The sequence below is a fragment of the Plecotus auritus genome (genome assembly GCF_963455305.1).
Source record: "Plecotus auritus genome assembly, chromosome: 1".
Taxonomy (NCBI): Eukaryota; Metazoa; Chordata; class Mammalia; order Chiroptera; family Vespertilionidae; genus Plecotus; species Plecotus auritus.
Window position 1 is genome coordinate 79,513,621 of NC_137770.1, and position 12,076 is coordinate 79,525,696.

At 40.7% G+C, this 12,076-nt stretch overlaps 1 protein-coding gene across 3 annotated transcripts in view; it reads left to right on the top strand.

Annotated features, from left to right (window-relative positions):
• The window catches only part of RYR3 (ryanodine receptor 3), a 547,436-nt gene that overhangs the window by 163,869 nt on the left and 371,491 nt on the right, over positions 1–12,076 (top strand). The gene's annotated exons all lie outside the window — the stretch shown is intronic.

The following is a 12,076-nucleotide window of genomic DNA, read 5'->3' on the forward strand; positions in this document are numbered from 1 at the left end:
TTCAGAGCCAGACATTGCTGTTTGGAAGTTATTCTTTTTTTTTCTTTTTCTTTTTTTTTCATCCGAAGGATCTGGTGTATCTTCTAGTCTCTGTAGCAAAATGAATCAAGTAATGAGGCTTAAATTAATTGAATAACCCCATCTCATATGCTTTTAATTTTATTGGGTTTTTATTAGCTTTGGGGTTGGCCAAGAGCTCTGAAGACTTTTGTTGCAGGAGGATACTTGCATTTTCTTCATCTGTCATAGGATGTAGTGGTTGCTCAGGAATTTTTATGGCAGGGCTTAGGGGTAGGAGTGTGGCCATGATTGGGGAGGGGAGCAGAGAGAATGGCCAAGGGGCTGGAAGTTGTATGCTCATTTGATAGAACATTGAGAAACAGTTGAGTGTTTATCTGTTATTTAAGAAAGAAGAAGCTGTCTCTTCGATTAAAGCCTTCCAGCTGGAGCCTTCCCCCTGCCCCCCAATAAGGTGAGAACTTGAAAAGCTGCATCACTAAGTGGTGGTGTTGAGTGTTAATTATAGGAGCTACTGAAACACTTTCTTCACAAGAGGAACTTTAGTATAGTTGGAAGAACTTAGGTTTTAAAGTTGCACTGAAATGGATTTAAATAGCCACTTTCTAGCTTTGATGTATTTTTGTATTCTCAGGACCCAGCGGTGCATGGTGTATAATAGGCATTTAATGAATACTTAATAAATTAATGAATAATGGATGGACTGAAAAAATTGCCATTCCTTTCAATTCCTTGCAGTCACTTAACATATATGAGCCTAACTGAACTGTCTTTACCTGTAGAATGATATTTGGGCAGGTTTTTTATTTTTGTTTTTTGTGTGTGTATGTTTGAGGAATTTATGTTGGGTTTTAAATCTCATTTCTGTTCTTTTATCTTGTTAGAAAGTTTTTAAGTCAAACTGACATATCATTTTACCCCCTTTTTCTTTTAAAGTACTGGGCAATTATTATTCCAGTGTCCTGATTTTTTACAAATATCTACAAATGTCAGAAGGCAAATAGGAAAGGAGATGAGTCAACTTTGATTTTTGTTTTAATTTGTGTCCAATTTTATTAAGAGAGTCTTAATGGTTAGCCATTATATCAATATGAGACTTCTTTAAAGATTTTTTTTCTTCTCAATTTTGAAGTTTTTCCAATTCAGGATCAATCTCTGGCCATTCAGGGCATGATTTATTCATCTTAATAGTGACTCAAACCGATAGACCTTTTATGGCTTAACCAAAGACACAAGAGGCATCCCATGAGAATGCAAAGGATGCAGCCCTCATTAGTTCCAAAAGTTCATTGCCAGAGTTAGCATAAGCAAGATAAGGGGGCTGTTTCAAAACACAGGGAATCAAAGATGAACTATTGCATCTGCAACAACATGGATGGATCTTGAGAATATCAAACCAAATCTTTACTGGAGTTGCATTTGCCTAAGAAACTAGTTTCACCAATGTTTTCTCCTGCTCCTCTAAATTTAGAAAAAGACAAATTTTTTTTCTTTTTTTTTTTTAAACCAGACCCTCAGATAAAGATCTTAGGAGCTAAAGAAGGTAAGAAAAGCTTACCTGTTTACCTGCTGAATTGTCAGACACCCCGATTTCTTAGCTGCAGTTGTCTCAGAAAAATCACTTTTCCAGCTGGGAAGTTCTCCTGGCTGGCTCATCAAAACTGTCAGGGAGAGGGAGGATTAATTTTATTATTAGTCCTACTAATAATTAGGTGGACTAATAATAAAATGATAAAATTGACACAAGACTAGATTAACAGGAGAGAAACCAAGTTAATATGTGCACGTGGGAGAATAATAAGATGCTGACATCATAAAATGAGACTCAAAGAAATGATCAAACTGGACAGCCTTTAATACTTTTTAGACAAAAAAGCAAGAAATTTGCAAGAAATTGACAGGACAAAAAAAGTTGCTGCTCATTAGAAAGGAACCTGTGCAAGGTTTGGGCTGGGGAAGTAAATTAGTGAGGGTGTTACAAGGTTTGTTTTTATAGGCTTCTTGACTCTGGATTTTTTAACTCTCCTGATAAGATTGTCTTTCAGCCCTCAGGAGCAGGGAGGGCACCTATCCTGTGGCAGATTTGTTTGCTACATTTAGGGGAACAGAGGAGAGTCAGAGAGCTCCTCTCATTCCTGCTGCTTCTCTAGGGATTTTAATTCTGAATAATCACTATGCCATTGTGGGATGTCTTGGGGCAGCCTGCCCTGGGCACCAACAGTGGGCATAGTGATAACTAATTTGATGAAGATTTTATGAAATATAAAGTGCTTACACCAGTGCCTGGTGCAATCTCCTTATATTTGAGTGGCCTGCCCACAGACAACTTCCCTTGTGCTGTTTATTCATTGTGTCCTGATAGAAAGAACCTGGCGAATCGAAATCCTCAAGTGCAGGCAGTTGCTGTGCACAATAGCCTACTTGACCCCATATGAGACTGAGGGCTAAGCCCTGAGCCCAGCCACAGGAGGTGGTGTTGAGGAGTAGTCCTGTCAGCAGAAATAAGCTTGGCTTTCCAGGGTCTGCTGACTCTCCATGAGGCGGGACCTAGGATCCCTGGCAGAGTCTGGTTTTGATTCCCAACTTTTGGGGAACCCGGTCTCTAGATTTTCACTTAGATTTGACCCACATTCTGATCCACTATTTCTCCTGACTTTCATTCCTTTCAATTGACAAGCATTCGTGACATGTTTGCTTCTGGTAGGCATTAGGGATACAAACAAACAAATCCTTTTCTGGATTTGGGGATAGAGACAAGAATTCTGGAAAAGAGGGATTTAGACAAGAAATCCAAGAGTTACTATGTAGAGGGGGACACCTCTAATAGAATCATATACATGGGAACTCTTCCTGGGGCAGAAAAACTGTCAGGGAGGAAACAGAAATAGCTCAGACATCCCTCCCTGCATTCTCCTCTCTGTCATAGATTTTTCTGGTCTTCAATTATATCATTTCTGCAAACCACAAGCCAGTTTGACTGCGTATGTTCAAAAAGAACAGGGAAGCTCCAGGAGGACAGATCCCTGGCCTGTCTTGTTCAACACTGTACCCCAGGTCATGAGACAGAATCTGGAACATCATTAGGCATGCAAATACTTTTCTCATAGATGTATGACTTAGTTCTGAATGGACCTGGAAGAAATGGATGATTTTTTAAAGAAATGAGTCCTGGACAGTTCATATGGCTTTATGTACCATTCAATTATAAAAACACTTCCTTTGCCTTTTAAGTGATCTGTTTTCAAAGACTTACCCATCTAAATGTCAGCCCATTAAATTCATTAAGATCTACTAACATTATCAGCATCCTTTTTGAAAAAGGCACAGTGTTCATAGCTATTAGATTTTGTGTGGAAATTGCTGCATGCTTTGTTCTGGCTTTCAGTAAATTGGTGTGATTATGCACATACACAGAGTATCTGAGTGTGTCCTACATGTTGTGTATTTTTGTTTCATTTCTTTTTTCTACAAATCTTAAAGGAGAAAATTCCCAAAAGTACCCTGCCTGAGGCACTGCCTTATATAAGTAAAAAGAACATCAATACTTACTTTATTCTCTAGAAAGAAGAGCAGATGGTAACATGGCTCACTCCCATAAGCATAGGTATTGTCAGGAGATCAGGCTATAAGTGGGTGGGCTGTCACAGGTGAATTGCATGGCCAAGGGAAGGAACTATGCCTCAACTTAGAAGCCAAAGGTCCCAGAACCATTGATATAAGTAAAGGAAATTTATCTAAAGGAAAGAATAGATCTAATAACATAAAAATATAGGTATTGTTGTGCAGTTTCATCAAGGTCTCTCAGTAGTGCCGTGGTAGAATCAGAATGCTCTTTGTGTCTTTCTGGGGTCACAGGGCTTAGATTGCATCAAGGTGGAGACTCAGTGCAAACATTAGCATTTATAATATGAAACTGGGAAGTTGAAGCTTCCTGGTCAAATCTCCTTTATAAAATCAGGTTCAGGGCACTGTTAGATCCAGAGACCTGAACTTTCCTTCTATAAGTTTATTATCAACCCCTGCCACCTCTGAGGTTAGACATAGACCATTGTGATTTGCATTACTATTTTCCCCCATTCGTTCCTCCCCCTGAACAATATGCCTAAAGGAGAAAGAAACCAAAGGAGTGTGGGCATGCACCTAAGTGTGGTCACTACCTGATGTGTTCTCATTGGGTTGGGAGAGAAGTATTCAAAATACTGATATTACAATTCTATAGAAAATCTTTTTGTAGCAGTTGGAAGAAATTGATTTTTTTAAAAGAAAAACATCTTATGGGCCTGAAATTCCCTTGGTACCAATCAAGTCACTATTTGTCTATCCTATGAGAATAGAAAATTTTACAAATTGACCATTGCTTCTAGGAGGACATGTTATAGGCCACTGAATTCTTCCATGTCAGGTAAGGGTATGTTCGACATGACAGGGAATTAGTTACATATGTAAACCCTAGTACCTGCTTGTCTCTCTAATCAATTTAGGGCAAGGCATGTGTATCTCTTAGCTCGCTTCACTGCAAGTTCCAAAGGGACCCATCCATGGGAGAGGCTGAGTAGATTTTATAATCAAGCCCCAAACTCTGCCTTCTTGGCAATGGGGAGAGGTATAAAGAGGGAACACAACCTTCCTCTGGTTGCTGGAGCAGAAAGGGTCCTACAGGCTGTGGGTCCCTCCAGCAGAGACTGAGGATAGTTTGTCAATTCCCATAAAGAAATAAAAGAGTATAATGAATTCATAAATTTTTGTGGGCATTGTACTTAATAGAGAGAAAAATGAGTAGTCTGTCATTCTGTAACTATTTCAGTGCCTCCCATGTACTGGGCATTGTTTTAGGCATTGGGGATATAGTGGTGAGCAAAACACTGTCCACGAGGGTTATGTTCTAATAAAGGAGAAGAGAGATAAGAAACAAGTAAATATATATTCTTAGGTGGTAAGTGAAGTTGGAAAAAAAGGCACTGAGCAGATCTTAAAGGAAATGAGGAAGGAAGCCATACCAGTGTCTGGCAGAAGAGCATTATGGGCAAAGGGTTTCAAGAAGAGTCATGCTTCAAAGATTTGAGCTCCTAGAAGGAGGCCAGTGCAGCTGACGCTAAGCAAGCAAAAGAATGATGGAAGAGAGATTGTGGAAAGTGGGCATATTTTTAGGACCTCATAGATCACAGAAAGAATTCTGCCTTTTTCCTGAGTAAGACGAGAAGCCACTGGAGAGTTCTGAATAGTGGAGATTTCAGTTATATTTTCAAAACCTCCCTCTGGATACAGTGTAGAGAAGAAATGTGAGTGGGAAACAAGTTCAGAGGTGATTGCAATAATCGTGATAATAGATGATGGCAGGAGCCAAGTAGTGGTGAAGAGGATGTAAGGCGATCCAATTGGATGTATTTTGAAGGTAGAATGGGTAGGATTTGTGGATGTGAGGGGAGGAGAAAAAAGGGGGTCAATATGACTCTAAGATGTTTTCCATTTAAAAAAATCTTTTTTTCCTGAGCCACCTGAAGAATGGAGTTCTCATGTCTTAATATAGAACAGACTACAGGGAGAACATACTTGGGAGAGATGATCAGGAGTCAGATGTTGCACATACTAAACTTGAGATGTCAATTAGACACCCACATAGAAATGTTAAATAAGCAATTGGAGATAATGAGTCTGGAGTTCAGAGAAGTTTGAGCAAATTTGAAAATTAAGCAAAAGATACAAATTTGGGTGTCCTCAGTATACACGTGGTTTTCATAGCCATGAGATCACCAGGGGGGCAGTACAGGTAAAGAGAAGCCTGAGGAGTAGCCCTGGAGCACTATTTCAGCATTGAAGAGGGAAAGGTAAGGATGAGCCAGGCAAGGACACTGAGAAGGAGCTGCTACTATACAGGAGGGAAAAGCAAAAGAAAGTATACTCACCCTATCAGACAAATGAGTAAAGTATTTAAACAGGAAAGGAATTATAGAGTATATCAACTTTGTCTCTTGGGATTCTGAAATTTCTATTTCACTAAATTTTGCAACAATCAATGAATAGCAAGAACCAGAAATTGGAGCCACTCTTAATTTTTGACCAATTCAAAAACAATAAGAATTTCTAGAGATGTCCCAGGGACACAAGATATTGTCAGTCTCTGAGAACTGGACATGGGACTAGTTAGCCTCTTCCTTTATGTATAACCTTTGGCTTCATAATTTTTTAAATTAGATTAAGAATATTTGTGTGTCTCATGAGCCATTGTGGAAGCAAATAGGGCATAATAGATCCCTTCATGTAATCCCGACTATTTCCAAGTTGGCATCCCAGACACTGTGAGTAAGAAAATGTGAAAAAGGATCTTTATTATGCAATTTGATGCATAATTATTTTGTTAATTGTATTAGTTGTTTTAAAAAAATATACAGTTCTTTCATTATTTTCACAAATATTTGTGCTTTTCTACTCAGTACCAAACACTATGCTAGACACTGAGAGTTCACAGAGAAATGAGAATCTCCTACCCCCAGGAGCTCAGAATCTAAGGAAGCAAATAATCAAAATGATTGCTATTTAGAATATACAAGTAGCCACCTGTGTCATTAATCCTTGTGGAAAAGTGGGGATAAATAGTCTCATCACCCAAAAGCCCTTATTTTTTTTTTTCAAGAGGTGCTTTTGGGTAAAGCCTTAGAATGAGCTCTTTCACCTATGCTTTTGTTATATGCTAAATATAATTTAGCATCAATTCTCTAAAATTATCCCTGATGTTCAAGATGAGTGGCTAAGACACATCTTCCATTTTTAACGCAATAAATGACTATGGATTTTCCTCTGCAGTAATATCTGCACTTAAATGTGGGCCATGAAATCTGCTGGCCTGCACTCTGTCCCACGTGCTCCCTGCTCATGAGCTTCTTAGTACCAGTGATGTGCAGATCTAACTATAGGGCTGTCATCAGCTGCCGAATGATCTACCTTAAATAGGACTGTCAGCCATTTTGTTTTGCTCCAAAAAGTTCTTTACAAATGACCCAGAGAGAAGAGAGAGAACCAAGGTGTCCCCAGCCATCAACTCAGAGATGGCAAACAAGCTTGTTATGGCCTTGGGCTATGAGCCAGGATGTAAGAAAGAAGCAACAGGGATAGAATAGGCAAGTTTCATTCATTTTCAAGTTATAGCTAGAGAAGGGCTATAGTAAAAGCTTTACTTTGTCAGAGCTGACTGTGATAATAATATGAAATCTAAGCAAAGAGAGCCAATGACTGTATATTCATGTCCAGGGACAATCACTCAACACCATCACAAGCTGAATCTATAACAGGAATAGCTGGTGCTTGCATACTGAATAGTTTGGAGGGATGCTGACATACAATATACCTTGGATTTTAATCATTTTCCCCTTCTGCTACAAGTTTTGGGATAATGTTCACTCCTTGTAGTATTGTAGTCATTGGGCACAGAAAAATGTTGTTTTATAGGATTTTTAGCTCCCTGGCTGTTCTCTCTGGCATTGTGCTCTGTGGTTACTTTGTAGTGTTGTATGGCCATGTGAGAGGCTGGAAACTATTTTTATCAGCACCATTACCATGCCTTCGAGTCAGGAAGACATGAATTCAGACTTATTGCGAAGATCAGTCTCTTGGGGTTAAGAGAGCCAGTTTGGCACCATAGGAAAGAGGACTGGCTTCCAATTAAGATAGCCCTAGGTTCAAGGTCAGGATCTATTACTTACATGCTGCATCATACACTCTGTACTTCAACCTTTTTATCTCCATTTTGAAAGTATATATATTAGTACCTACCGATTGTAAGGGTTACACTGAAATACATACTATGATGGCACATAATAACTTCATTAAATATTCATTCATTAAAATTGCCTAATTCCTCTGAGCTTTGGTTTCCTCATTCTTAAAATAGTTGTGTTGTTGTGAATATTAAGCAATCTAGGGGGACATCTCAGCAGAGTGTCCAATATAGAATGAATAGTTAATATCGTCTATATATATAAAAGGCTAAGCGACTATTGCATCCGAAACAACCGAACGGATGACCAAACAGGCTGTGTGGGGTGACCAGGCTGGCAGGGGGGTTAGTGAGGGACAACCAGACGACTGAGCAGCAGGCTGCGTGGGGCAACCAGGCTGGCAGGGGGGTTAGTGCGGGGCGACCAAACAACCGAGCAGCAGGCTGCATGGGGTGACCAGGCCAGCAGGGGTGCAGTGAGGGGTGACCAGGCTGGCAGAGGGGGGCAGTGAGGGGCAACCAGGCCATCAGGGAGTGGGGGCAACTGGGGGCAACCAGGCCAGTGGAGGGGCACAGTTCGGGGCAACTACGCCTGTAGGGGGGGCAGTTGGGGGTGACCAGGCCGGGGGGGGCAGTTAGGTGCGACCAGGCAGGCAGGCAGGTGAGCAGTTAGGAGCCAGTGGTCCCGGATTGTGAGAGGGCAGTCGGACATCCTCCGAGGGGTCCCGGATAGGAGAGGGTGCAGGCTGGGCTGAGGAGACCCCCCTGTGCATGAATTTCATGCACTGGGCCTCTAGTTATCAATAATAATAATTAAGCAACAGACTAAAAATGTTTGAAATAGACTCCAAAGCCTCATTATTGCTTATTCCTCATTACTTTTTTATGTCAACATCTGTTCTTTTCTTATTCATTTCTGACTCATCAATGAAACAGTGACCCTTTCCATAATAACTCTTGTTATATGGCTGAGAGTGGAGAAATCTCTTATTTTATTCTTATTCCATATCACAATCAGTCAGCATGTGTTTACCAAACATTATGTTCCCAGCTTGGATGGGGAAGCAGTTTTCTGTTCTAACAGAGTTTATAATTAACTGGCATTACAAAGTAAAAAACATCCATTTAATAAATGACAATTGGATGTGAAATGTGCATAAACTATTATGCTAGTGAGAAATCTGATAAGTGTAAACATGAACCAGATGTGGACCCTGTCTCCCATGGTTACAGAGGCAGCTGAGAGGAGTAGGAGATAGAGCATGGATGCAGACTGCATGGACTGCATGAGATCTTAGACAATTACTTAACTGCTCTGTACAAGGGCTCCCTGTTTGTCAAATGGAGATAACAGTAGTACCTATATAATAGTATTTATCTGAAGCTTAAATAGGTTATTGTGCATAAAGTACATTGCCTGTCAGAGAGTCAGACATCAGTAAATGTTAGCCATTTCAAATTATCTAGTATAGTGGGGATAAGGCATGCATGTAAATAAGCATAATACAAGAGTCTGGTAATATTGCTATGAAAGTTCAGAGAAGAGAGATTACTTGTTTCATGAAAGAAGGTAGGATTTGAGCTAAGCTTGGGAGGATAGGTAATATATGAATATGGAAAAAAGGGGCAAAACAGGGCAGCTTTAGAATTAGAGATAGCATGAGTGAAGGTATGGAGGTAAAGAACACCAAGGAGTTCTACTAGTATAGGGAAGAAGTTGGGGAAATAGGTAGGAAAGTGAGTGCTAGTTTAAGAATTTTGTATTTGTTATGTGGATAGTGGCGAGAGTGCCATTATGGATTTTCAGCAGGAAAATGATAAGGTCAGAGCTATCCCTCTGGCAACAAATCAAAGGAAGAATGGTCTGGTGTTGTAAAAGCCGTGACTTGGTCTTTAGACCTCCAGTCTCTCCTTCCCCTGGCCCATTTGCTATAGGAAGAAGGGAAGAAGACTCAGAGACAGGAGATGATGTTTGAGTCTGGGTTGCTGAGAGGTTAGATGGGTCCTTAACAAACATAGGGAGCATAAAAACAGACTGCAAAGGAAACCTGTCAGTGCGCTGGGACATACTGAGGTGTTCTTAAGTCCATGGATGTAGTTAAGAATAGGCGAAGGTTTGGAACCTTAGAATATCACCAGGTTGGAGGTAAAGATGACATAACAACTCATGAGAATAAAACTGGAAGACTAAAGAATGGATGAGCTTGCTAAGGGGAAATGACAAGGACCTACTCTTGGGTAATTCTTATATTTATGGGTGGCAAAAGAAAGAGAACATGGGAAGGCTCCATCAGAAAGGTAGGAAAACCAGAGGAATTGAATAAAGGAATGGAGGGGTTTTACTAGGGTGTGAGAGAAGAAATGAGGTTGAATTAACTTACCCAAATGGAACTGTGGTGCAAAGATTTCAGTGTTGTGCACTTTAAGGCTCCAGATGTCTGTTTCTGAAAGGTTTGTGGTGATAATAGCTGCTGTCTGGTACAGGCTGCCACTCCAGGTGGTGCCTGTAGCCAGGTCAGCACTGAGCATACAGTTGCAGACAGCAGGTGGGGAGAAGTGAAAGTGTTTAGAGAGGGTAAATCTGGCTCCAAATCCTACACCCATCTGTGTGTCACCCTGAGTGATGACCTAGGGAAGGACTTGTGCTGGACTGCTCTTCAGCAAAAGGTTATTGAGCCAGGGCAGGTTCCTTTATTGCATTAGCTGATTGGCAGCCTGGGTTATAAGGATGTGAATTATAGGGCATGTACATTTCAGAAGACACATAGAGACTTGAGGCAGCTAGTGCAAGGTCAAGCCAAGGTATTTTGGGCCCCTTTGGGTGGAAAGGACATGGGAAATGCAATCATGGAAAGAGATTCTTAGACAAATTCTGAAGAGAAAACTTTTTCGACTTGCACCAGGTTCACAATCACGCTTCTGTGATTTGCAAATGCCTGTTTTTTATGATGAATTGTGTGTAGGTGTTAGATATTTAATATTTCTCAATGGGGGGTCCTCTTGACATTTTTGGACAGAAAAATTATATGTTTTGAAGACTGCAGTACAGACCATTTAACTCGCACAACCCCTGCTTCGCAATGCATGTAGCACCTCTCAATCATTTTGACAACTGAGAGCACTCCACAATGCCCATGCCCTTTAGGAGGATGGTATTGTTTCTGGTCATTCTAGGATCTGGGGGAGACTCCACCTGGGGAAAGCCTTTATTCTCTTCAGATGTTTCACTGAATCCACATTTTGAAAGCAGTGATGTTCTAGAGTTTTCTTCTGTCTCAGTTCAAATGAAGACCATGAATTCTGACTTCACTATAAGCAGAGGCTCTGGAATTTATTACTGATTCAATTTAATGATGAGCAGTGACATTCCAGTGCTAGCAAAAGCATGGAACTTTTTCCTTCTCTCAATCTTCATTTCATACATGATTTTCATCTGTGGTTTGTGGCTTCTCTCATATCCCCGTGGCCCTTGACCAGTCTCTGGGCACCAGCAGACACCTCTGTTGGAGTCTGGTGCTACTGAATCTCATCTTCCCACCAGATGGAAGGGTTTTATTTTTCCATATGGCTAGGTACAGTGCAGACACCATTTCATAAAACCTTGTTTCTATTTAATCTGCCTGGACAAACATTAACACCAGGGGATGTGGGGGAAAAGAGAGGACAGGAGAGTGAAGCTAAGGAGGAAGCTCCAACCGAGTCATCTCTGGTTACTCCTTTAACTTATCTGCACCTGACATCTTTTTGAGGCTTGAATTTTGAAGTCAAGTAGTGGTGCATAGAGGGCATGGACGAATAGATTGGAGGAGCAAGAATGGAGGAATTGGTAAGGAAATGTTTTCCTCTCAGACTCAGGCAGGGTTGTGCAAGAAGAAATCATATCAGTGTACATGGAGGTCAGTCTTGTTTCTGACCATCGACAAGGATGCAATTCAAACAAGGTCTCTGAAATTTTAAGAGGCTGCTTTTGAGAATGATGCATAGGAGGGAGGTATTTCCCTAGGAATTTAGAATGACTCCTCTACTTGACCTCCGATTCCTTCTTTTAATCTGAACTTTCAAGGAGTCTCAATCTTCCTTTTCCATATGTCTAAAACATCTGTTACCCTCCAGGTTCCTTCTGTCATATCTGGCAAATGTGTCACCTACTACATACACCCCCTCCCCTGACAAAACATGACTCTTGCCTCCTCCACAGCCCCCCATACAAAACAGACTTTCCCTCAATGAATCCCACTTCCCTCCCATCTCTGCTGTATTCTCTGTTCCCTCAATCACATCTTATTGTCTTATTTTGTATCTGGAGAGATTGCTTAGATTTGCTTTCATATTCACTCAAGTGTTGAA